Raw genomic sequence first — 26,790 nt, forward strand, 5'->3', positions numbered from 1 at the left:
ACAGACTGCGAAATCATGACCTGAGCTGAAGTCAGACGCTTAACCAACTGAGCCACCCAGGTGCCCCTATTTTATTATTTTTTTTAAAGTTTATTTATTTATTTTGAGATAGAGTACACGCATGCACATGAGCGGGGAAGGGGCAGAGAGAGGTAGAGAGAATCCCAAGCAGGCTCTGTACTGTCAGCACAGACAAACTGTGAGATCATGACCTGAGCCGAAATCCAGAATGGAACGCTTAACCTACTGAGCCACCCAGGTGCCCCTTATTACATTTTACAGTAGCAAAATTACTGGGAGGAAAATGGAACATGAAGCTTAATATTTAAATTATTCTTTCTGTAATGTCTCAGATTGTTGCATTTCCAATTGGCTGTTTCGAGTTTGTATGCTGACTTTAGTACTAACTGGACCACTGAATTCTATCACTTTTAATGGAGATAATCCCTTTATTTAGACTATCGAATCATAAACTATCCTCTGTTTTAAATTTATGTTCACAGTTAGCGGTCAGTATTTATAATTGCACAGTGTCTTTGGGGTGTAATTAATGGGGCTGGTGACATCTCTATAAGTAAATTAATAGTTGGGTCCAACACAGACCATTAATGATTTATTTTATGTCTGGCGTCTTTCTGGCACCCTCTTCTTCCCCTCCTCCCCCTCCTCCCCCTCCTCCCCCTCCTCCTCCTCCTTCTTTTTTTTAAATATAATTTATTGTCAAATTGGTTTCCATACAACACCCAGTTCTCATCCCAACAAGTGTCTTTCTGGCACATTCAATCCAAGTTCACAAAGAGATTATTTGTCTTATGTTAGATACATTGCATGGACAGTAACAGAATTCTTATTGGTAATGGAATTTAAAAATGGCATCCGTGGGAAGTTGTTTCTTTTGGGGGAAAGGGACAGACCTTCATAGCAAGGGTTGGAAAGGAATGTAAATGAGGCTTGTATCTGTAATAGACTAAGAAATGACATAGAGCAATAGGACTTCTGGTCATTTGGTAGATAGATGCCATTTTGATGTAAATATTTTGGTGGTCACTACATTTGGAATATTCCTTGAGAAAACTACTGACCTGGTGGTTTGCAAAATATTGTGAAATTGAGTATTCTGGGGGTTCAGAATACACGATGGGTTTTTGTTGTTGTCATTAATTGATGTGATAAACTGCTTGGGGAAAAAAGCCATGTGTATGGCTGCATGTGCTGATTCTGAGGGCAGTGGGAAGACTGGAGTGGCCTTTGGTCAACTGAGTTCATTGGACTTATAAGTTTTTTTATGTGTTTCTTGTGCATTGATAATAGAATGACCTCTGTGAAGTCTAGTGTCATGGGGCGGGAGGGGCAAAGGGTTGGGGTGTGTGAGAAGTTCCTATTGCACACTCTGTTTTGAGCAGCACCACTGTACTTCCTGTCGTTGTTCGTCTCTTGTAGCTTGCTTTGTGCTTTCATGTGGCTGTGCTGTCTTCCAAGTCCAAAAAGGGGCACTTGATTCAGTTGCTTATGATGGACAATGTTTTCATGGATTTTTATTCAGTATTTCTGCTACATATGACTGTGCTCCTCAAATGTTTCATTGTAGTGTGGAAAAATTGAATTCTTTTCTTCAGATAATGCTTCTAGAGGGAGAAATGAAAAGGTGTTTTTTTTCTTTTTTTTTTTTTGTTTGTTTGTTTGTTGTTTTTTTTTTTTTGGCAGGAGGAATTTGGTTGGTTCCTAACACGCCCTAGTTTTAAATAGTGACAGAGGGGCGCCTGGGTGGCGCAGCCGGTTGGGCGTCCGACTTCAGCCAGGTCACGGTCTCACGGTCCGTGAGTTCAAGCCCCGTGTTAGGCTCTGTGCTGACAGCTCAGAGCCTGGAGCCTGTTTCCGATTCTGTGTCTCCCTCTCTCTCTGCCCCTCGCCCGTTCATGCTCTGTCTCTCTCTGACCCAAAAATAAATAAACGTTGAAAAAAAAATTAAAAAAAAAATAAATAGTGACAGTAACTCACACTATTGTGATCAGAGGAGATGGAACCTTCATAACTGGAGGACTTCTAGCACCTGCTCTGACCTCCAGGTAGATTATTTTACTACCCCCAATTCTTCATTGACAACTCTGGTTTGAGGGAACAATTTTCTATCCGTCATTTGATTTTTGGACCTTTGTCAGTAGCATGTTAAAAATTGGGGGGTTAGGGTGGGGACCGTGTGCTTGGGTAGAGAAGGTTCAGTAGGAACAAGCTCGGGGATTTTAAGGGAAGGCATCAAGTTGAGATATATGTCTTGGTGACCTAATGGAGGTGGATTGTCCATCCTGCAGACAGTGAAGGGTACGATCACGAGTCTTTTGGAAGCAGAAAACCATGCCATACGGTGTCACATCTCTCGTAGTCCCTGTGGAGCATCCACTACGAAACAAAACAAAACAAAACAAAACAAAACACGAACAAGTAGCATACGATGCCCTCCGGGGGTCTACTTAGGCTCAGCTGAGCATTTAGAAACATTCATGCTCTGAAACTGCTACACTTGGTATCATCGGAGTCACTTAGAAGGATGTGGGATGAGGAGCACAGCTCAGCAGCAGGGCAGAACTAGATGTTGCTCTTCTACGGGAGTCCCTACGACTCTCTGTGTGTCGTAGCTTCAGTGCAAGGAGACGGACCCACATCAGGCATGTATGGAACCTATCCTGGCTAAAAGCCTCTTGTCTCCTGGGAGCAAGTGTCGGTTATAACCACTCCATAGACATATTTTCCAGGGTCCCCTCAAGAGATATGTCTGTTCCGAGAGTCACTGTGCTCAGGGAAGCCCAGAGCTGTGGCTTCCTCTCGGGCATTTATAGTTCTCCCAGTCTGGATGCAGTTTACCAATTAGGGGTCAGCTCTACCATATGTAATGATTCCAGCAACACACGTGATGCACTATTCATTAGGCTGCCAGGGGAACAGAGCTGGAAAGTTAACGAAAGGTCAGATTCTCATATGGAAGGGGAAAAGGTCCTGTTAATCCATTACCAAGCAGTATGCTGAGCAATTGCACAGCAGATACCCCACCTAGTTCCTATAACATGCAGCCAGAGGAATGTCCTATTAAAATATAGCCGACACCAACTCATTTTCTTCTCTTGAAGGGTATTCGTTCTTTGTGTTTAGCAGCTTGTGGTGAACACGCAGTTGGCAAGTTTTCTGAGGAATGAGTAAGAGTTGGATAAATTGGGGCGCCTGGGTGGCGCAGTCGGTTAAGCGGCCGACTTCAGCCAGGTCACGATCTCGCGGTCCGTGAGTTCGAGCCCCGCGTCAGGCTCTGGGCTGATGGCTCGGAGCCTGGAGCCTGTTTCCGATTCTGTATCTCCCTCTCTCTCTGCCCCTCCCCCGTTCATGCTCTGTCTCTCTCTGTCCCCAAAAATAAATAAACGTTGAAAAAAAAAATTAAAAAAAAAAAAAAAAAAAGAGTTGGATAAATTGTCAAAATGGTCCCACGAAAAGGCCATACATCCTTTGGTGCTACTAATAGTAGGCAGGTATAGTAGGACATTCCAAAAGGACATTATTGAATGGACGTTTGTGGGGATTCCATGAGTCCCACATTGATGGGAATCTGTGTCCTCCGGGCAACCACAAACACTAGGCTCTTGGTAACAATGCCTCTTATTGCTGCCACGCGGTACTACTCTTGCTTGCTTCTGTTGCTTCTGGAAGATCAGTAAGTGGAGATAGCTGGCTATTTATGCAATAGTTATCCAACAATTATTCATGGAGTCCTTGCTGTATGTCAGGCACTAGGGGTACACCAGTGAACAAACTCCCTGCCCTCAAGGACTTTGCAGTGTGTGGTCAGGGGGACTAGCAATTAAGCAGCTACAACATAGGTCTAGGTGTGACAGTGGGGCAAGGATGCAATGGGGGCTCTGAGAGAGCTTGGGTAGAACACCTGCCCCATCTAAGCAACTGTAATTGTGGTCCTTCTCATCCGGTGAACTTCTGTCTCTGGGATATAATTTATAAGCACTACAAAATTTTTTTTAATGTTTACCTGTTTTTGAGACCGAAAGACAGAGCATGAGTGGGGGAGGGGCAGAGAGAGAGGGAGACACAGAATCCCAAGCAGGCTCCAGGCTCTGAGCTGTCAGCACAGAGCCTGACGCGGGGCTCGAACTCACGAACCATGGGATCATGACCTGAGCCAAAGTCAGATGCTGAACCGATTGAGTCCCCCAGGCACCCCAACACTTTAAATAGTTTCTGACACTTCCTGCCTTTTCCAAACATGGTGGCTTTAGACATCAACAATGTTTAGATTACTTGTTTTATTAAGGGATGCACAAATATTGTAAGCATTTCAGAATATCCTACTCTTCAGAAAATATGCATCAGATGCTATGGTTTTCATATTCAAACACCACTCCCACCATTCCCACCACCACCACCACCACCACCACCACTAAATAACTTCCCATTATCCTTATCCCGTGTGATAAGATAGAACAAGGTATTGTCACTGTGACAGATGTGGAGGAGCCCCATTGTGTCTGGATTGGGTCTTGGCTGGCCATGTTAACTAGTTAATACCCCGGAAACCAGATAGCTATGGAACAGAACAATACAATCAAAGAATTAGAAAAATAGAAAGGACTTTAGGGATAGTCTAATCTAACTCTATTTTACAGAGAGATGAAATGACTAGTCCCTAGTTCCCACACAGCTAGTTAGGGTCAGAGACCAGTTCCTGCCAGGCCAATGCTGATAATAAACATGTTGGGGCAGGCAGCAAAGACCATCCATAGATAGCATTAGTTTCCTTGGGTGCCCATCAGACTAAAATCACAGAAGAGGAAAATGCTCTGACTCTGTGTGATCATGGCTTACATTCTTGTAATGCTTAGACAGGAAGAGGGCAAATCACATGCTGAGAATGGGGAAGTTACTTTAATTTCTGTGCCTGTAATACCTACACATATCTGAACAACATAAACCACCATCAACACACACACGCACACACACACACACACACAGGGCAAATCAAAATCTTTATTGCTCACTTATTTAATATGTATCATGTATTTGACTTTTTAAATAGAGGTTTTTTATTAAAGATATTTTTAAAGTTTATTTATTTATTTTGAGAGACAGCACAAGTGAGGGAGGGGCAGAGAGAGAGAAGGAGACACAGAATCCCAAATAGGTTCTGCACTGTCAGCATGGGTTCAAACTCATAAAACCATGAGATCACGATTCTGAGCTGAAATCAAGAGCCAGATGCTTAGCTGACTGAGCCACCCAGGAGCCCCCACAAGAACAATCTTATCTGAAACACAAACCACATATTTTATTTATTTATTTTTAACGTTTATTTATTTTTGAGACAGAGAGAGACAGAGCATGAACAGGGGAGGGGCAGAGAGAGAGGGAGACACAGAAACAGAAGCAGGCTCCAGGCTCTGAGCCATCAGCCCAGAACCCGACGCGGGGCTCGAACCCACGGACCGCGAGATCGTGAGACGAGCCGAAGTCGGACGCCCAACCGACTGAGCCACCCAGGCTCCCCACAAACCACATATTTTAAATCAGCAGCACATATAATATTATGGTATACACAAAATGAATTTGGGTATTTCTTGATTTAGCGTATTAAAATTTTTTAAAAAATTTTTTTCATGTTTATTTATTTTTGAGGGTGGGGGCAGAGAGAGAGAGGGAGACACAGAATCTGAAGCAGGCTCCAGGCTCTGAGCTGTGAACACAGAGCCCAATGTGGGGCTTGAACTCACAAACCATGAGATCATGACCTGAGCTGAAGTCAGATGCTTAACCAACTGAGCCACTCGGGTACACCCCCCCCAAATTTTTTTTTTAAGTTTATTTATTTAGGGACACCTGGGTGGCTCAGTCGGGGTTAAGCACTTGACTTTGGCTCAGGTCATGATCTCATGGTCCATGAGTTCAAGCCCCACATTGGGCTCTCTGCTCTCAGCGCAGAGCCCGTTTTGTATCCTGTTTCCCTTTCTCTCTGCCCCTCCCTTGCTCACACTCTCCCTCTCTCTCTCAAAAATAAATAAACATTAAAAAATTTTAAAGTTTATTTATTTATTTTGAGAAAGAGAGAGACACACACACACACTAAGTGGGGGAGAGGTAGAGAATAGGACAAACAGAATCCCAAGCAGGCTCTACAACATTACTGCAGAGCCCCCTCTTGGGGCTTGAACCCATGAACTGTGAGATCATGACCTGAGCTGAGATCAAGAGTCTGTTGTTCAACTGACTGAGTCACCCAGGTGCCCTGATTTAGTGGATTTTAATAAACTTTCTGCAAAAGCAAATTTTATTTAAAGGTCCATGACAATATATAATAGTTATTTGTAAAACAGATTAGCCACTTTATGATCTAAAAATATGTAGAACCGGTGATCTTGGTTATTAATGAAATATTTATCAAGTTTGGGGTTAAAATTAGTGCAAATCATCTGTGACTTGGTTAAATCAATCTGAGACTAAGTAGGAAATAGACTGAAACTAAATTTTTCTTTGGATTTATGTGAAATCAGATTGAGACACCCTAGTGACAAGTTTATAATAGAAACAGCCTTATCCTGGTTCAGGAAAAAGGTTTGTTTGTTTGTTTGTTTTCTTCATTGCTCATTTTGTCTTCAGAAACCAATGTAATTTAACTATTTTCTATACTTGGAGAATTTAAAATTGACCTAAGTTAGATAACTGGGAATGTTGGAATGACTAAGTTTGAAATGGTTAAGGCAGTTGTAGAATGAATGAAATGAATTGAGGATTGATCCCCTCACATGAATGAGTTAATAAACCGTCGTAATTTAAAGTTAGTTAACTTTTACTCAGTGCAATTATTTTATGTGAAATTCTAATGAGGAATTCTATGAATAAGATATTAGTTAAGAAAACAAAGAAAGCTGTTAAATAGAACTCTAAACAGAAGCAGCTCCCATCAAACATCTTTTCACACCTTTCTGTCCCTTGGTGATAGGACCAATTACTTCCTTAAAAGAGACAGTTTCTGGGCAGAGAATCCCAAGCCAGGACACCTAGATTCTGTGACAGAAGACTGCCCACTGTTTGATGAGTGAGTAATGCAGAACGCAATAAGAGGCAAAACTAATGGCAGGCAACACAAAAATCAGAGAAGACACAACCATTCTAAGCCCTGAGCTCTACAGTCACACACTTTGCAACAACTCTTAGAAAGAAAATAAAAACTGACTTGATCTTTGGCCGTCAAGTCTTACAAAGGCACTTGTCAAAACTGCTATCAAAAAAAAAAAAAAAATTGAGAGAGAAGATGAAGTTGGAAATGATTCTGACCATTAAAACAACAGCAACTGAGATCTTTTTTAAGGAGGGGGAAACCTGCTTTTTGGAACCAAGTTGGTCTTTATGTTAAAATGGCTATGTACAAAGTCTGTTTATATGATTCATTGTTGTCTGGGTTATGTGTTGATTTGCTATTTTTACTTTTTATATATAAAGAACTAAAAATAAGAGAGAATAAAGTAATACATTGGTGGATATAATCTATATAATATAGATCTAACTTCTTGTTTCTGTTGTCTCGACATTCCATTTTTAATGTAAACCTTTAAGACGTGCATATTTTTGTTTTGAAAATTATTTCTGCTTAAACAACAGTGTCAAATATTTATCCTTTAAAGATAGGAAGGTGGTTCACTTTTAGCTATATATTGGTATAATTTTACATTTTTTGAAAATGTTTAGGCTGGGTTTATTTAAGATTGGCTGGGCTTACTGCCAGCTCTTGAGAAAACCTATAGTTTTTAAGAGTCCCCATAACAATATATAACTGCTAACAGTAAATACACTTTCCATCTGTTTGAAGACTCATTAAACTTCATTTAATAATAGAAAAAAAAAGTACTATCTAAAACAGAAGTTGGGCCGAATCCTGCTTGCCGCCTGTTTTTTTGCAAACAAAATAAAGTTTTATTGGAACACAGGCACACCCATTCCTTCCTACATTGTATAAGCCAGCTTTTGTGCTATGGTGGCAAAGTTGAGTGGTTGTGACAGATATCTTTCATGTGCAAAGCCCCAAATAGTTACTCTCTCGTACTTTACAGAGTGTGCCTACCAGCGATCTAAAATGTTGGTTGGCACAAGAGATAGATCTATTATACCTTATATAGGATAGTGGGCATCACTAGGATTAAACCTATCTGGTATGTATGGACCAATCTGTGAACATCACTAAGATTTAAACATATCTAATATGTATGAGGGTCAGGGAAGGGACACGGCTGATCCATATGAAGTTTTCTGGGGGGAAGTCTCTGGAAATATCTGACCAGGAGAAAAGATGGTCACTTGGCTCAGCTCCAGGGAAGTACGCCTGAGCCTGCAGCACGAGAGCTATAGGCAGAAACAAAGGAGCATGATCTTAAATCTTGGTGAGATGCTGGGAGCTCAGACTGCACTGCTTGGAACACCCGCCAAAAGCATGAGGCAGAGCAGGAAGGTGGGGGCACTGACTGCCCTGTATTTCGCAACTCTGCACATCCTCTATCCTCGTGTATCCTTAGCACAGCTAAGGCAAGAGAGGTTAAATCCAGCTGGATGGGCCCTATTGGTGAGCACTGCAGGCAGCCAGGATTTCAGCTTTTCCAAGCCCCTACAGATTCAGCAGCAGACATCAGAGTGCTTTTGGCTTCAAGGAACAGGCATTCAAGCAAGCTGAAGGTAATGCTTCTCAATGTGTGGTCCCAGAACCATCAGCATCAGCATCATCCCAGGGGCGTTCTGGTGTAAACTAAAATTTGAAAGCAGTTTTAAAAGGATTTGTTTCAAGATTCAAATGAGGGATTTTATGAACATCCTAGGGGAAGAAATCAGCAGATCACCTGGAATTAGCAAGTTAGGACTGAGACTGCTCCTGGTCTCCCATGGTCCTTGTCTATACTCCTTGGTTGCTTCTCTCTGCCAAGTGTGAAGTTCCCCAGCCATTCTTAGAGGATTAGCTTTCTTCTGTCCATTCATTGAGCTTTAAATGGCTGTCCCAGCCCTGACCTGACCACTGCTCTGTCCTTCAGGTAAAATTCTCCAAAGGAAAACACCTCCATTTCTGCCCAGCAAAGCTGTGTTCTATGGGGTCACATGGCACCGTGGGTCAGGCAGCAGGGGGTTCTAATCAAGAGGTTAGGGTGGGATGGGGAGTGTGTTATTTGGAAGCTGGGGCTGGGTGATACTACAGGGGACAGATTCTCTGGGAAGGGGCGTTGGAGAGAGCAGAAATATTGTCCCATGTGTCTCCTTTTTAAAAAAAAAAAATTTTTTTTTTTAGTGTTTTATTCATTTCCTGAGAGTGAGCCAGAGTGTGAGCAGGGGAGGGGCAGAGAGAGAGGGAGACACAGAATCCAAAGCAAGCTCCAGGCTCAGCTCAGATGCCAGACTTGAACTCACCGACTGTGAGATCATGACCTGAGCAAAAGTTGGATGCTTAACCAACTGAGCCATCCAGGTGCTCCTGGCCCACATGTCTCCTATATGAACAAAATCAAGGCAGACAGGAAATTTTACTAGAGCAGGCATTGTATACCTCCAGGAGTTCCCAGAATCAATGGGGAGAAACCTGCAGGTGGCGGGACAGTTTTTCCATTAGTAGGACAGCAAAAGTCAATTCAGTTATACATACTCAGAAGAACTGAATTTGGAAACAGGTGTTCATACAACAACTTGTACGTACATGCAAACGATCACAGCAGCTCTATTCACGATAGCCAGAAGGTGGAAACACCCAAATGTCCATCAACTGATGAATGGATAAACAAAATGTGGCATATGCAAGCGGTGGGATATTCTTCACCCATCAAAAGGAATGAGGTTCTCATACAGTCTACAACATGGATGAATCTTGAAAACATTATGCTAGGTGAGAGAAACCAGCCACAAAGGGCATCATATTGTATAATTCCACTTACATAAAATGGCTGGAATAGACAAATCCACAGAGACAAAAAAAACAAAACAAAACAAAAAACAAAAAATAAAAAACAGTGGGGGTTGCCAGGGGCTGGGCGGGAGACAATGCAGGTTTCCCTTTGAGGTGGAGGGAAAAGTTCTGGAACTAAATAGTGGTGATAGTTGCACAACACTGTGAATGCATTTAATACCAAGGAGTTAGTTGTCCTTAAAATGATAGGTTTTATGGGTACTTCACCACAATCTTTTTTAAAACGTCCATTTACTTAGCGTTTCTGGGGTTCCCGGAAGTGTTCGCGCGGCGGGCGGGCGGGGCGTCGGGGCTGCCAGGACCGGCCGCGCGCCTGGCTGCTGGCGGAGGGCGGGCGGCGGGATGCGGCCCGGGCGCGGCGCCCCCAAACGTCCCCGGGCCGGGAGAGCGGCGGGAGGCGCAGAGGCGGGCGGGCGCCATTTGCAGCCCCGGGCGCGGCGGCGGCGGCGGTGGCGGCGCGCCGGTTCCGAGGGGCTAGGGACGGTCACAGAGGCGGTGCGGGCGGCTGGCGGCGGGGGCCCTGGCCTCGGGGCGGCGGCCCGCGGGGAGAGGCGGGCAGCGCCGGGGCGCACCGGCTCGGGACCCCGGAGGCCGCCCTTCTCCGCGGCCGCCCGGCCGCCCCTCCTGTGCGCCCGGGAGGGGCTGCGAAACAATGGCCGCGCCGTCGCCGCCCGCGCCCGCCGCGCCGCCCGGGCCCGGCCCAACCGCGGCGCGGAGAAAGGTGGAAAGGCGCGCGGAGCCTCCTGGCGGCGGCGCGGGGACGGTGCCCGGCGTGTGTGGAGCCGTCGGGCGCCGCGGACTCCCAGAGGGTCGGCGGCCGGCCGGGCTCCGGCTGCGCGGCGAGTGACGAGGTCCCAGCTAAGGTGGAGATTGTCCCTCTGTTTGCTTTTGTGTGTCCAGTCTTGCCTGCATCCAGGCTATGCATTTCTGGCAGGACCATCACAGAAGTGATGCTGCGTCCTTCTCAGCGCGTCGTATCAAGTGGCACTCAATTTCAGCTTCGTCAATTTGTCTCATTACTGATGCTGTTCACTTGGATGCTTGATTAAGATGATGTCCCACATGCTTCCCCACTGTACAGTGACACTTTTCCCTTTTGAAATTATGAAGTGTTATATACAGAGGTATTTGAAACTGTAGCAATCACCCATTTTTCATCAAACCTTTTAATATTCATTTATTTTTTTATACCACATGGACTCGCGGTTTCCTGTTTTAGCCATTGGGCTAGAATCTGTTGCTGTCATTTATTTTAATGCTTCAGTTCCAGATTTGGCCAGTGGAAGCCCATTCAGCCAGCTTCTGTGTCTACTTGACATGTCCCAGCTTCTGTGTCTACTTGACATGTCCCAGCTTCTGTGTCTACTTGACATGTCTACTTGAACGCTTCCTTTCTCCCACAAGATGTTCCAGGCTCGCCTTGTGTTTTATCCTTGCCCCAGTCCTGGAATCAGATACTTCTCCAAGTAGCTTTGGTTCTTTTAGTGGAGAGCTCTTACTTAGAAATGGATATCATCATGCTGGGTATGCTCATTGCTTTTGAAATGTTGCTGCTTTCATGATCTCTCAGTGGACATTTACATAGAGACTGTGATAGCTAGATTGACACCTAGGTGTAGATACACAGATACAGATTGATATATACATAAGTAATTCTAGGTCCAGTCCAATACCACAGGATTCATTCTACAGGTATACCACAGAGATATTGCAGGTTCATTTCTAAACCACTGCAATAAAGTATCACAATAAATCAAGTTAAATGAATTTTTTTTTTTTTTTTTTTTTGGTTTCCCAGTGCATGTAAAAATTATGTCTGGGGCGCCTGAGTGGCTCAGTTGGTTGAGCATCCAACTTCGGCTCAGGTCATGATCTCACGGTTCATGGGTTTGAACTTTGGCTCAGATCATGATCTCACGGTTCATGGGTTCGAGCCCCGCATCGGGTTCTGTGCTGACAGCTCTGAGCCTGGAGCCTGTTTTCAGTTTCTGTGTCTCCCTCTTTCTCTGCCCCTTCCCTGCTCATACTCTGTCTCCAAAATAAATAAACATTAAAAAAGTTTAAAAAATTATGTCTATACTATGCTGTAGTCTAGTAAGTGTGCAATAGCATTAAGTCTAAAAAGTGTACAATACTTTATTGCTAAGAAATGCTAACCATCATCTCTTTCAGCAGGTCTAATCACTGATCACAGATCACCATAACAAATATAATAATAATGAAAGTTTGAAATATTGCAAGAATTACCAAAATGTGACACAGGGCACAAAGTAAGCAAATGCTGTTGGAAATATGGCGGGATAGACTTGCTCAAAGCAGGGTTGCTACAAACCTTGAATTTGTAACAAATGCTATACGTGGAAAGTGCAATAAAGGGAAATGCAATAAATCAAGGTGTGCCTGTAATTTTCTCCTTCTTCATTATTTCCGGTACTACCACATTTTTTTCTTTCAAAAATTGTTATATTCATTATTAAAGTAAATGTTCCCTTCAATAAAATTTGAAAGTACCGAAAAATAAAGAGAGGAAAATCAACCATAATTTGGCATAAAAATACAACCATGTTTTGTAGATTTACTCTCAGTCTTTTCTTTATGTGTCAGTCTCCTTTTTTGAGTTATGGAAATCATACTACAAATACAATTTTGCATCCTGTTTTTCACTCAATTTTGTATGGGTAGGCAAGTCAGCCACAGGCCAAACCTGGTCCACTGTTTGTTTTTGTCTACAAGCTAAAATTGGTTTTTACATTTTATTTATTTATTTATTTATTTATTTATTTATAATATATTTTTTAAGTAAACTCTATCCCCAAGGTGGGGCTTGAACTCACAACTCTGAGATAAAGAAATCATACGCTCTACTGACTGAGCCAGCCAGGCACCCCTAAAACTGGTTTTTATTATGTATTTATTTTAATTAAAAAATTTTTTTTTCAATGTTTATTTATTTTTGGGACAGAGAGAGACAGAGCATGAACGGGGGAGGGGCAGAGAGAGAGGGAGACACAGAATCAGAAACAGGCTCCAGGCTCTGAGCCATCAGCCCGGAGCCTGACGCGGGGCTCGAACTCCCGGACTGCGAGATCATGACCTGGCTGAAGTCGGACGCTTAACCGACTGCGCCACCCAGGCGCCCCTGTATTTATTTTAATTTAAAAAAATGTTTATTTATTTTTGACAGAGAGACAGGGTGCAAGCAGGGGAGGGGCAGAGAGAGAGGGAGACGGAGTCTGAAGCAGGCTCCAGGCTCTGCAATGTCAGCACAGAGCTCGACACAGACCTCAAACTCAACAAACTGTGAGATCATAACCTGAGCCGAAGTGGGATGCTCAACCTAATGAGCCACCCAGGCATCCCTAAAATTGGTTTTTAAATTAATAATGTTTATTTATTTTTGAGAGAGAGACAGAGACAGAGCATGAGCGGGGAAGGGGCAGAGAGAGAGGGAGACACAGAATCAGAAGCAGGCTCCAGGCTCTGAGCTGTCAGCATAGAGTCTGATGCGGGGCGCGAACTCACAAACTACAAGATCATGACCTGAGCTGAAGTTGGATCCCCAACCCACTGAACCCCCCAGGCGCCCTGGTATGAAATTCAAATTTAAGTGTCCATAAATTAAGTTTCATTGGAACACAGTCATGCATATTCATTTATATATTGCCTATAGCTACTTTTTGCTGCAACAGCATAGTTAAATAGTTGTAAAAGAGACTGTATTGCCCACCCAAGGATAAAATATTATTTGGTCCTTTCCAGAAAAAGTTTGCCAACCCCTGAAATATTGCATCTTAGTCACATTATTAAATTGGCTGCTAAATCTGTGCTTTGAAATGTTATGGGAGTGACAATACTTAACATATTTTAGGTCCTTAATAAAGGAATTTCCTCTAAAGAATCCAGGAAGGGAAGGGAATAGGAGGAAGAAGAGGAAGAGGAAGAGGGACGGTTTTTAGACGTGTCTGTTTTCAGGTATCTGCAGAATTTATAATTCCAACCAGTGGAAAAGGTGTCTTCTCACTAGTCATTTAAAAGAAAGATGTCTTTCATGGCTAAGATAATACCTTTTTATTTTATTTTATTTTATTTTTTTTTAAATTTTTTTTTTCAACGTTTTTTATTTATTTTTGGGACAGAGAGAGACAGAGCATGAACGGGGGAGGGGCAGAGAGAGGGAGACACAGAATCGGAAACAGGCTCCAGGCTCCGAGCCATCAGCCCAGAGCCTGATGCGGGGCTCGAACTCACGGACCGCGAGATCGTGACCTGGCTGAAGTCGGACGCTTAACCGACTGCGCCACCCAGGCGCCCCTGATAATACCTTTTTAAATGCCCTTTTAAAAACTCATTGAGGGCCAAGATAATCTTGTTGCTACCAAATTAGTAATATATCTAATTTTAGCCAGCTTTTCCCCTTAGCTTTGCAGAAACTTTGGTGAATTTTTAAAATGCCTCCATAACAAATGTGGAAAGATCCTAGGGAGCTGAAGAGACCTCTCCTACCATTGTCCTCCACACCCTGCCAACCCCCAGCCATGGGGTCTGAGCAGGGATAAATGCTGAGGCACCGCCTATGTAGATCTCTTTGACCAAAAAACAGCCACGAGTTTGTTGTTTTTATTATTTATGTCTGTAGTTTTTGAAAGTGGCAAGGAATTATTTTAATCCTTCTCCCACCGAGAGATGGGTCTTTGGACTCTGTCCTTGAATCTGGGTGGGTTTGTGACTGCTACACCCTATAGGGTATGGCAAGAGTGATGCGTGATTTCTGAGGCTAGGAGAGGCCACGCGCCTTCCACTTAGCGGTCTAGGAATGCTGATTCCTGAGACATGCCTTCTGGGTTTGCTCCCCCGTGGAACCCAGCCACCATGCAGTGAGAAGCCCAGACACATGGAGAGGCTGTGTACAGGTGCTCTGCAATGACAGTTCGAGTTGAGCTTGGCCTTCAGCCTTTCCAGCCCAGGCTCAGCCAAGTGAATGAGGAAGCCACTTTAGAAGGATTCCTGCAGCCCCACCCCTTCTAGCTCCCAGCCGAAGCTCAGGATAGGGTGGAGAGCAGAAGAGCAGCCCCTACTGTGCTCTTTCAGAATTCCTGATGCGCAGAATCAGTCGGCATGATAAAGTGATTGTTTTATACCACTACATTTGAGATGGGTGTTGTGCAGCAGTGGTAACTGGAACACCACCTTCTCAGTAAAGGCCCTTACATATGATCGTTAAGTCAATGTAAATAACAAAAGCCACGGAGAGCAGAGGGATAATTAAGGGTAAAGGTAGTTAGTATAACTGAATATTAATGGGGCACCTGGGTGGCTCAGTTGGTTGAGCGTCCAACTTTGGTTCAGATCATGATCTCACAGTCCATGAGTTCAAGCCCTGCATCGGGCTCTGTGCTGACAGCTTGGAGCCTGCAGTCTGCTTCAGATTCTGTGTCTCACGCTCTCTCTGCCCCTCCCCCACTCATGCTCTGTCTCAAAAATAAATATAAAAAAAATTAAAAAAATAAATTTAGGGGCGCCTGGGTAGCTCAGTCGGTTAAGCGTCTGACTTCAGCTCGGGTCATGATCTCACGGTTGGTGACTTGAGATTCTCTCTCTCTCTCCTGCTCTCTGCCCCTCCCCTGCCTGCTCTCACACATGCTCACTATCTCAAAATAAGTAAATTTTAAAAAATAAGGGGTAACTTCTTTATCATCAATTTTATAGAATTCACAAGGGCTGCTTCAAATATGGACCATTAATAAAATCCAAGTACATGACACTAAGTCATAAACTCATATTGTCTAAGTGTGTAGTTTGATTCAGAGACAGAGCTTATAAAATCCAGAGGAACAAGTGATTAGCACATTCTTTTGACCTTCTGAGCAATCATATCAACCAGGCTTTCAGCAAGGCTTGTCAGCATCCAATTAATTAACAAATACGTATTCCAGAGGCGCCTGGGTGGCTCAGTTGGTTAAGTGTCGGACTTTGGCTCGGGTCATGATCTCACATTTGGTGGGTTCAAACCCCACGTCAGGCTTTGTGCTCACAGCTCAAAGCCTGGAGCCTACTTCAGATTCTGTGTCTCCCTCTCTCTCTCACCCTCCTCCCTGCCATCTTAAAAATAAACATTAAAAAAAATTTTTTTAAAATAAAAAATGTGTATTCTGGTGAATAACTGGATCACGGGAATTCTGTGATGTTGATTGCAGGTAGTCCCTTGCATGATTTAAAACACACAAAAAAGAAGGTGGCAACACCTATAACATCTCAACACGGAGGTGGCGCTACAGACTGGAGGCAGGGCTAGAGCTGTCTTGGAAACTCATCCGAAAAAAACAATTCAATTTTTTAAGACGAGCAAAAGATGTGAACTTCACCTAAAAAGACATATGGATGGCAAATAAGCACAGGAAAAGATGCTCAACAGTATTAGTCATTAGGGAAATGCAAATTAAAACCACAATACAAAGTAAAACCATACCACACACTTATTAGAAAGGCTAAAATCAAAGCCAAAAACCCAAACCCAAACAAAACCTGGTAATACCATGCACTGGCAAGGACACGGAGCGCTGGAACTCTCATATGTTGCTGGTGGGAATGCAACATGGTACAGCTACTTTGGGAAACAGTTTGGCAGTATTTTGTAATGCAGAAAGGACACCTAGCATATGACCCAGAAATCCTCCCACGTATTTACCCCAAGTAAATACTCCTAAGTATTTACCCAAGAAAAATAAGCACTTAACATTTAAACAAACATCCATATGTGAATGTTTAGAGCAGGTTTTTGCATAAATACCTCAAACTGGAAACAATCCCAATGTTCTTTGTCTTATGGATAGACAAATGGGTGGTATATTCATACAATGGAATACTGCTCAGCAGTAAAAAAGGAAGCGCATACATGCAACAACATGGATGAATCTCAAATTATGTTGAGATTCATTATGTTGAGAGAAACCAGACTCAAAAAGTTACCACCCAACGGCTTTATGGCAAATTTAATGCTATATTCATATTTTCACACACACACACACACACACACACACACACACACACACAGACTACATAGTATAGGATTCCATTTGTGTGCCATTCTGGAAAAAAACAAAGCTAGAGAGATGGAAAACAGATCAGTGTTTGCCAGGGGGCAGGGGCAGGGAAGGAGGAAGGTTAACTACTAAGGTTCAGCGTAAGGGAGTTTTCTTGGGGATGTGTGAGAATTGTTCTGTATCTTGATTGTGGTGCTAGTTCCATGACTCTACACCTTTGTCAAAACTCATGGAACGGGGGGAGCCTGGGTGGCTCAGTCGGTTAAGCGGCCGACTTCGGCTCAGGTCATGATCTCGCGGTCCGTGAGTTCGAGCCCCGCGTCGGACTCTGTACTGACAGCTCGGAGCCTGGAGCCTGTTTCAGATTCTGTGTCTCCCTCTCTCTGACCCTCCCTTGTTCATGCTCTGCCTCTCTCTGTCTCAAAAATAAAATAAACGTCAAGAAAAAAAAAAAAAAACTCATAGAACAGTACACCAGAAAGAGTGAATTTTATTCTATGTTAATTAAAAAATAAAAATTTTAAATTTCTAGCAGACTAATTTAAAAATGATTAGATATTATCAATATTAAACTTAATATTATTAGTTTACCATTTTATTTAACTCAATGGGCTAAAAATATAATCTCAATATGTAATCAATATAAGAAATTCTTAATAAGATATTTTACATTTTTTGCACTAAGGCTCAGGGATTTGGTATGTGTTGCAACATACAAGCCACGTTAGTTTGGACCAGCCACATTTCAAGTGCTCAGCAGCCACAAGTGGCTCGAGACCACCATAATCAGACAGCATGGGTCTAGATCATGATCTTTTTTTTTTTTTATGAAGACTTTATTTTTAAGTAATCTCTGCACCCAACATGGGGCTCGAACTCACAACGCCAAGGTCAAGAGTCGCATGCTCCACTGACTGAGCCAACCAGGTGCCCCTACAGCATGATCTGAAAAAAAAAGTAAGGGTAGTGTTTCCACCCTCAAGCAGCAATCATCAAATAAATAGTAGAATATTTCCACCAAGTAGCATACGCTGCTTGAAATGGTCAGACTTTTAAAAAATCTTAAAACAATCATAGTGAAAAGGTAAACATAAAGTTATAAATATTAACTCAAGGGAGTCATAGTCTTGCTGATGCAGCCAAACTGGCATCATCTTCAAAGTGACCTTGCCCTCTCACTTGCATCTTCTGGAATACTCCCTGAAAATGCCATTCCCTTTCATGTTGCATTTGCTTACGTTTTCTTCTGCTCGCTTATCTCTTCCTCACTCCACACACCCATATATACACTTCTCCACCCTGGTGAAGACTTACTTCTCCTTTACAGCCCAGTCCCAATGGACTGTCCCCCAAATCCCTGCTCCATGAGGGCAGGAACCATGCCTTATTTTTCTGCACGGTGGGCCCTCAACGCTCTTCTTTCTTCCAGTGTTTACTGAGTCCCTCTCCGTGCTGGAGATACTGGGTGAAAGACATACAGCCCTGCCCCCAAGTATCTTGCGGTCTGGTGGGAAGGACAGACAAATTAAAAAAGGACTCGACTACAGTTTGCTAAGTGCCAAAGCACGGTGCTGTGGGGAAGCCAGCCTTTCCTGCACAACCTCTGAGGCAGTCAGTCTCTCTCCTTTTTCCTTCAAGAGGTCACTGGGGAAGTCAGCACAGGGTGGGCCTTGCCATGAGTCCCCATGCCTACTCAGCCTCAGCCAGCTGAGTCTTGGGGGGGGGAGGGGCACTTCAGTGGAGATCACTGGGAGAGCGACCACGGAGGTGAGATGCTTTGTCTCTATGCTAATATTAAAATGTGGATACATTCCCACCAGACTCATTCCCTGGTGAAAACTCACCAGCAGCCACCTCCCTTGGAAACCCCTGCACGTACCACTTTAAAGAAACAATTGTCCTACAGTGGAATCCAGGGGGCCTTGTCCTTGGGTGAGCAACCTCATCTACCAATCCTCTGAGGGCTGAGCCACCCGTCCAACAATGTACACAGAAGCCAGCTGTCTCGAGCCCCCAGTGGGGAAGGGCAATAAGAGGAGAATGTAAGGCTAATTGCACATACTCTATTTCTCACTTCTAAGGAAGAAAGGACATTTCCGCAGGAGGGAGGAGGTGGTGTTGGTGACAGTGCCAGTGGTTGGCAAGGATGCTGATTCCATCCCTCTTTACCAGTCACAGAATGATTTGTGTTTGAACACCTCCTGTTTTCTTTATTTTTGGGACAGAGAGAGACAGAGCATGAACGGGGGGGAGGGGCAGAGAGAGAGGGAGACACAGAATCGGAAACAGGCTCCAGGCTCTGAGCCATCAGCCCAGAGCCTGATGCGGGGCTCGAACCCACGGACCGTGAGATCGTGACCTGGCCGAAGTCGGACGCTCAACCGACTGCGCCACCCAGGCGCCCCAAACACCTCCTGTTTTCAAGTGCAGATAAATTTGAAGAAATTTAAAAGTCATCCTTTTTTTAAAAATTTATTTATTTTGAGAGAGAGTGCGTGTGCATGAGCAGGTGAGGGGCACGAGAGAGAGAGGGAGAGAGAGAATCCCAAGCAGGCTCTGCACTGTCAACACACAGCCAGACATGGCGCTCGAACTCACAAACCATGAGATCATGACCTGAGCGAAAATCAAGAGTCAGACACATAACGGACCGAGCCATCCAGGCACCTCTAAAAATCATTCTTAAATCACTGTGAAGTGTTAGAGTGAAATAGTGAGACTGACACCCTGAGTTAGGGAAGGAGCTTCAATGATGATTAGGAGGAAGAGAAGAAAATTAAGGGTGGGTGGGCTTGGAGGAGGCAGGAGAATGGGAGGACTTTATTAAAAACGCAATCTTTGGGGGCGCCTGGGTGGCGCAGTCGGTTAAGCGTCCGACTTCAGCTCGGGTCATGATCTCACGGTTCGTGGGTTCGAGCCCCGCATCGGGCTTTGTGCTGAGAGCTCAGAGCCTGCAGCCTGTTTCAGATTCTGTGTCTCCCTCTCTCTCTGCCCCTCCCCCACTCGTGCTCTCTCTCCCTCTGTCTCAAAAATAAATAAACCTTAAAAAAAAAAAAAAACATTAAAAAAAAATAAAAAAAAAAAATAAAAACGCAATCTTTGGGGGCGCCTGGGTGGCGCAGTCGGTTAAGCGTCCGACTTCAGCTCGGGTCATGATCTCACGGTTCGTGGTTTCGAGCCCCGCATCGGGCTTTGTGCTGAGAGCTCAGAGCCTGCAGCCTGTTTCAGATTCTGTGTCTCCCTCTCTCTCTGCCCCTCCCCCACTCGTGCTCTCTCTCCCTCTGTCTCAAAAATAAATAAACCTTAAAAAAAAAAAAAAACATTAAAAAAAAAATAAAAAAAAAATAAAAACGCAATCTTTGGGGGCGCCTGGGTGGCGCAGTCGGTTAAGCGTCCGACTTCAGCCAGGTCACGATCTCGCGGTCCGTGAGTTCGAGCCCCGCGTCAGGCTCTGGGCTGATGGCTCGGAGCCTGGAGCCTGTTTCCGATTCTGTGTCTCCCTCTCTCTCTGCCCCTCCCCTCTTCATGCTCTGTCTCTCTCTGTCCCAAAAATAAAATTAAAAACGTTGAAAACAAAACAAAACAAAACACGCAATCTTTGTCTACTTCCTGAGTTTTATTGAATCTTTGCGGCAGCAAATCGATTTTAGCTTCTTTTTATTTTTACCTATTTGTTTAAGTAGGCTTTACGCCCAGCACAGAGCCCAACACAGGGCTTGAACTCATGATCCTAAAATCATGACCTGAGCTTGAGATTGAGAGTGAATGCCCAACTGAATGAGCCACCCAGGTGCCCCAATTGTAACTTATTTTTAAACATTGTATTGTTGACTGGTTGATAGGTGACAAACACCTGCTCCCCAGGAAAAAAAAAAAAATGAGTTTCTCCTCCTCTGAATTCTCACAGGCTTTCCAGTCAACAATACTTGTTCAATGCCTGCTATTTGCCAGATCTGGTGCTAGGTTCTAGAGCTTTTGAATGTTTTGCACTTAGCATATTTCATCTTATATTATGGATGGATAAAAGTTCATGAATTTAAAAAATACTCCACATGTAGCGCTAGCTTTTCTTTTGCTGGATGGTGAGCTGTCTCTGCAGGGAATGAGATTCATTTGAGAAAAAGAGCTCACTGAAAATATTCCAGTCATCTCTGTAGCACTAAGTATCTAGCTTAGTGCCTGGTACATAGGCGGTGCCTACTCAATGTTTGTTGAATGACTACAAGGCCTCCCAAGCTCACCACCACGGAGCTGAAAAAGGTGATGTCAGACAGGGAGAGATGTGCTACAGAGGTCCCCCTTCATGAGAGAACTGGCTGACAGCCTCTGATTGTTAGTGCCTTCAACTGCTTCAGCTTTCCAGAAGCCTGGCCAAAACACGGGACTCCTCCACCGGGCAATGACCGCTCTGGAGGTTCTGCTTCTGCTTCTGCTTCCTTTCCTTCCCAGGCGTTACTCCCCACCAGTTCTTTTATGTTCCCAATTTTGTCTCAGCATCTGCTTCCTAGAAAACCCAACCCACGGGGCGCCTGGGTGGCGCAGTCGGTTAAGCGTCCGACTTCAGCCAGGTCACGATCTCGCGGTCCGTGAGTTCGAGCCCCGTGTCGGGCTCTGGGCTGATGGCTCAGAGCCTGGAGCCTGTTTCCGATTCTGTGTCTCCCTCTCTCTGTGCCCCTCCCCCGTTCATGCTCTGTCTCTCTCTGTCCCCCCAAAAATAAATAAACGTTGAAAAAAAAAAAAAAAAGAAAAAGAAAACCCAACCCATAAGGGACTTTAGTCCTAAGCCCATTCACTGTAGACTGGTAGGAAAACACGCAATTCTGGCAATAAACCAAAGACGGTTGATGCAAAGAAGTAATGACAATAGTAAACATTTTCTGGGTGCTTTTGTACAAGGTTACTTTGCTGAAATTATAATTTTTTAAAAATGTTTATTTATTTATTTATTGAGAGAGACAGAGTGAGGGAATCCATGCTGCCAGCGTGCAGCCGGATGCGGGGCTCAATCTCACAGACCGTGAGATCATGACGCTTAACCAAGGCACCGCTGAGCCAACCAGGCACCGCTGAAATGATACATTTTAATTTCAGTGTAACAACGAGTGCCAAAATGGGCAGAGAAAGAAATGTACCTTATTAAGCCTTAATAAAAAGATTATTCCATTTAAAATTAATGCTGTAGGGAGCCCGGGTGGCTCAGTTGGTTAAGCATCTGACTTCAGCTCAGATTATGATCTCACAGTTCATGAATTCAAGCCCCGCTTTGGGTGAGCCCAAGCCTTGCTTTGGGTGAGCACGAGCCCTGCTTCAGATAAAACAAAAAAACAAAAACAAAAACATAAACAAAAACATGAGCCCCACTTCCGGTGAGCTCCACTTCTCTCTCTCTCTCTCTCCCTCTGTCTCCCTCTGTCTCTCTCTCTGGCCCTCTTAGGATTCTCTCTTTCTCCCTTTTTGTCCCTCATGGGATTCTTTCTCTTTCCCTCTCTCTCTCTGCCCCTTGATCACTTGCACCCTCTCTCTCTCTCAAAAAAAAAAAAAAAATCAAATAAAATTAACGCTGTAAAGTATAATACAAAGCTATAGTCATTAAAAGCAGTATGGTATTAGCACATCAGTGGATAATAGATGAACGGAACAGAATACCATAACCAGAAAAAGACTCTTGACTGTATGTAAGTTTAATGTATGATAAAAGTTTTTTTTTTTTTTAAACCCAGAAGGTAAAGATGATTTATTGTATAAACATCATTGGGACAACTGGATAACTTATTGGGAAAAAATTAGACCCTACACATTAAAATAAAATGTAGATGAATTAAAATTCCAAACATAATGAGATAGTTATGAAAGTATTAAAGGAAGGGGCGCCTGGGTGGCGCAGTCGGTTAAGCGTCCGACTTCAACCAGGTCACGATCTCACGGTCCGTGAGTTCGAGCCCCGCGTCGGGCTCTGGGCTGATGGCTCAGAGCCTGGAGCCTGTTTCCGATTCTGTGTCTCCCTCTCTCTCTGCCCCTCGCCCGTTCATGCTCTGTCTCTCTCTGTCCCAAAAATAAATAAACGTTGAAAAAAAAAATTAAAAAAAAAAAAAAGAAAGTATTAAAGGAAAATAAAGGATGATATTTTATAATCTTGATGTGAGGAAGTCTTTTCTAAGGAAGAGCATAAAACCCAGAGACCATAAAAGAAAAGGATGGATAGGTTTCACTACATCAAATTAAATCTTTTGTAGAGTGAAAGATATTATAAACAAAGTTAAAAGATAAGAATGAATGGAGTCACATATTTGGCAAAGAAAAGAGAAAAGATGAATATCAAAAACACATAAAGAACTCCTTAAAAGAAGCCCAAATATCTCAATAAAAAATAAAAGGCTGTGGGGGAACTTATAGAAGAAGAAATAAATAAAACACCCAATGGCATATGCAAAGATGTTCAGCCTCACCGGTAAACAGGGATACAAATCAAAACCATAGATGGTTATTATTTTTCTAACCAACCAGATTGGCCACAATTAAAATGATTCATAATATCCAGTTCTGATGAAGTTGCAGGAAAATGACCACCCTCATGCACTATTTATGAGAGTGCAAATTGGTAATTTTTTGGAGGGCAATTTGTCACTATGTTAGCAATTTAAATATGCACACCCTTTGACCTAGCACCTCTTATTCTAGGAAATCTCTTTTAGAGGAATGTGGGAAAGCCATGGGGAAGGGAGATGGATGTAAACGGGGAGATCAGAAGCAGGCTGAACCGCAAGGAAGAGCTAGCACCCCATGGAGATGGGCTGGAACCCACGCCAGCTTTTCACTGCTTCCAGTCTTGCTGATGTAGGTGTCCTGCAGAAGCTGGGGCCCTTTGTCACAGAGCAAAACACAAGCGCTTGGCTCAGGGGTTGCAGAAGCTGATGGAGGACCCAGGGGAAGGTTGAGAAGTTCAAGTCCAGCTGCTGCTTCACCTCCAAGGAGGTAAGTCAGCAGATCAGCAACTATGTATATGAACTAGAAAATGGCAGCTGCTTTCCTTCCGCCCTCCAAATATCCCCCCATATCTCCCCTATGGCCCGCTCTAAAGGAAACAGAAGAAAGCACATTCTGGGAAGTATAATTCAGCCCAGCCAAGTGGACACATTGCAAATTGGACATATGAGCGGATACCTGTCGGTGCATCATTGTTTGTATCAGGAAAAATTGGAAACAACTTTAATGACCTTTGTTAGGGGAATGGGCAATAAGGTTATGGTGTACATATACCATGAAATACTATGCAGCACTTAAAAACAATGAGACCAAAAAAAGGCGGGGAGGGGAATGTCTGTGTGGCTCAGTTGGTTAAGCCTCTGGCTTCCATTCAGGTCCTGATCTCACAGCTCATGAGTTCGGGCCCACATTGGGCTCTGTGCTGACAGCTCCGAGCCTGGAGCCTGCTTCGGATTCTGTGTCTCCCTCTCTCTCTCTCTGCCCCTCCTCTGCTCACTCTCTGTTTCTCTCAAAAATAAACACTAAAAAAGTAAAAAACAATGGGATCACCACAATGACATGCCACTACACACCCACCACAATGCCTAACAGGAATAAAACTGACAATACTAAGTGTTGACAAGAATGGGTAGTAATGGGCACTCTGTACGTTGTTTGTGGAAGTGTAAAATGGTACAGCCACTTTGGAAAATAGTGTGGTATTTGCTTATGAAACTAAACATACACCTACCCCATGAACCAGCAATTCTGTTCTTAGGTATCTACTCAAAGAGAAATAGGAATTTATGTGCAGTGATCTTCCTGGGTCTCAGGTTTTCGTTCCTGTGTCTGCCAGCTCACTCCTATCCTGTGACGACAAAGGCTGCTATGACTTCCTCCCTTACCTCCGCCCATAGCTATGTCCTTGAGACTCTGCCACCATGTTCCAGGAGTGCCTGGTTCAGGGCTCCATCCTGCAGAAGGTGCTGGGGGTGCTTAAGGATCTCATCAAGGAGGCCCCCTGGGACAGAAGGAGGAGCGGCGTAAACCTGCCGAGCACAGATTCCTCCCACGTCTCCCTGATGCAGCTCACCCTGCCTGTGGGCTTCCACATGTGTCGCTGCCACTGCAACTTGACCATGGACATGAACCTCACCAGCATGTCCAAATTACTAAAATGTGCCGGCAATGAAGACATCATTTCACTAAGAGCTGAAGATCATGCGGACACCCTGGCACTAGTATTTGAAACTCCAAATCAAGAAAAGGTTTCAGGGGTGCCTGGGTGGTTCAGTTGGTTGGGCGTCTGACTTTAGCTCAGGTCGTGATCTCATGGTTGGTGAGTTCCAGCCCCGCGTCAGGCTCTGTGCTGACACTGAGAGCCTGGAGCCTGCTTCGGATTCTGTGTCTCCCTCTCTCTCTGCCCCTCCCTGGCTCACACTCTGTCTCTCTCTTTCTCTCTCAAAAATAAACAGACATTAAAAAAATTAAAAAAGAAAAGAAAAGGTTTCAGATTCTGAAACGAAGGTAATGGCTTTAGGTGTTGAACAACTTGGAATTCTAGAACAGGAGTATAGCTGTGTAGTAAATATGCCTTCTGGTGAATGTGCACGTATATAGGGAGATCTCAGTCATATTGGAGATGCTGTCGTAATTTCCTGTGCAAAAGATGGAGTACTAGGAGGTAGAAATACTAAGTTTTCACACACAAGTAATGTCGATAAAGAGGAGGAAGCTGTTACCATAGAGACGAATGAGCTAGTTTGGCTAACTTCTTTTTGCACTGGTACCTGAACTTCTTTACAAAGCCATTCCACTCTCTCCTACAGTGACACCCAGTATGTCTGCAGATGTATCCCTTGGTGTAGAATGTAAAATTGCTGATATGGGACATTTAAAGTACTATTTGGCTCCCAAGATCAAGGATGGAGAAGGATCTTAGGCATTCTTAAAATCTAAGAAAATGAAATTAAGCACTTTGCAAATTACTTCTTAGATGCCAACATGTACTTAAGTCTCTTCTGTCACCAAATTTGTACTGCTGAGCGCATATGTAGATATTTTCTGTAAATACTCTATTTTTCCTCCATTCCTTATAATCTGTTTAAAGAACAGTAGAAAGTCCAAAGTCAAATCTGATCTTGTTAACCTAGAGATATTTCTGTCTTACCTAGAAATACTCATGATTTTCATAGCAAAAGGGTTTTGACTCTAAATGCAGTTTTAAGAATTTTTTTTCCAATTTAGGGTCACCTGGGTGGCTCAGTCGGTTAAGTATCCAACTCTTGATTTCAGCTCAGGTCATGATCTCAGGGTTCGTGAGATCCAGCCCTGTGTGGGGCTCTGTGCAGACAGCACAGAGCCTACTTAGGATTCTATCTGCCTCTCCCCCACTCACATGTGTGTCTGCTCTCCCTCTCCTCTCTCTCAGAATAAATATTTGTAAAAAAAATTTTTTAACGTTTATTTATTATTGAGAGACAGAGAGACACAGAGCATGAGCAGGGGAGGGGTAGAGAGAGGGGGAAACACAGAATCTGAAGTAGGCTCCAGGCTCTGAGCTGTCAGCACAGAGCCCGATGTGGGGCTCAAACTCACAAACTGCGAGATCATGACCTGAGCCGAAGTTGGTCGCTTAACCAACTGAGCCACCCAGGGGCCCCTCTCAGAATAAATATTTTTTAAAAAGAATTGTTTTCAATTTAAATAAAAGTTATTTGAATTTCAAACATCAAAAAACTTATGTGCAGGGGCACCTGGGTGGCTCCGTCAGTTAAACATCCGACTTCGGCTCAGGTCAGGATCTCA

At 43.9% G+C, this 26,790-nt stretch overlaps 1 long non-coding RNA gene and 1 pseudogene across 1 annotated transcript in view; one reads left to right on the top strand and one right to left on the bottom strand.

Annotated features, from left to right (window-relative positions):
* The window catches only part of LOC147577902 (uncharacterized), a 125,962-nt gene that overhangs the window by 23,327 nt on the left and 75,845 nt on the right, over positions 1-26,790 (bottom strand). The gene's annotated exons all lie outside the window — the stretch shown is intronic.
* On the top strand, positions 24,924-25,941 carry LOC112871295 (DNA sliding clamp PCNA-like; annotated as a pseudogene).

The sequence above is a fragment of the Puma concolor genome, chromosome C1, assembly GCF_028749965.1.
Source record: "Puma concolor isolate L17-30 chromosome C1, mPumCon1.1.hap2, whole genome shotgun sequence".
In the NCBI taxonomy this organism is placed as follows: domain Eukaryota; kingdom Metazoa; phylum Chordata; class Mammalia; order Carnivora; family Felidae; genus Puma; species Puma concolor.